This window comes from Cornus florida, unplaced genomic scaffold (genome assembly GCF_030987335.1).
Source record: "Cornus florida cultivar Cherokee Brave unplaced genomic scaffold, ASM3098733v1 CherokeeBrave_3.0.0_Hap2_Chr06, whole genome shotgun sequence".
Classification (NCBI taxonomy): Eukaryota; Viridiplantae; Streptophyta; class Magnoliopsida; order Cornales; family Cornaceae; genus Cornus; species Cornus florida.
The window spans coordinates 57,877,473-57,878,292 of record NW_026775576.1 but is presented as its reverse complement, the minus strand read 5'-3'; the positions used below and the strand labels follow the sequence as shown (position 1 = coordinate 57,878,292).

The 820-nt window shown below is 37.4% G+C and overlaps 1 pseudogene; it reads left to right on the top strand.

The window, feature by feature from the left end:
* The first annotated feature begins 434 nt into the window (after positions 1-434).
* Positions 435-533, top strand: LOC132315258 (small nucleolar RNA R71; annotated as a pseudogene).
* The last annotated feature ends 287 nt before the right edge of the window (positions 534-820 follow it).

Sequence of the window (820 nt, the reverse complement as noted above, 5' to 3'; positions counted from 1 at the left end):
GCATTGACTTGTTCATTAGGTTCACTTTACACTTGTCTGTGAGGACAATGAGAAGTAGAATGAAGAACACTAAAACAAGTCATACATGTTTCATTTGATGCACGATGAAAATGGTTAGGGAAGGAAGATACTTGGCTCACCGAGTTTTGGTTAATCAAAAATTGATCAAACCTTTAAGATAAAGACTTCATTTCGGCAGCTATTTCATTTGAATGGTCGACTTGATGTAAGCCAATACTCTCCTACCTTGTGAATTTCTACCATTCTTAGATGATAGTGTTCTATGCAAAGAATTTTCACTTATGCTCTCATAGAGACGCCACACGTCATCCTTATGCCTATCAATGTATGAGCCACCCATGGAAGCGTCAACCATACCTTTATAGTTGTCTGGTAAGCTCTCAAAGAAGTATTGAACTAATTGCCATTTGGGCATGTCATGATGTGGACACTTCCTAAGCAATTCATTGAAGCGTTCCCATGCCTCATGAAACGTTTCTCCATCCCTATGTGAAAATTCTCGAATTGAGGTCCTCATGGCATTGGTCTTAAAAACCGGATAGTACTTCTTCAAGAACTCTTGTTGCATTTTTGCCCAAGAAGTTATTGAAAAAAGGCCTAAGATTGTGAAACAATACTTTGTTTTGTCTTTTAAGGTGAATGAAAAAGTTTGAGTCTTAAAATCTCTTCTGGCATGTCCGTATATTTTACGGTGGAACATACTTCAAGAAACTCATCCAAATGCTTGTAAGGTTCTTCACTTGGAAGTCCATGATAGTTAGGAAGCATGTGAATGGTTTGTAGCTTAATTTCATAATGA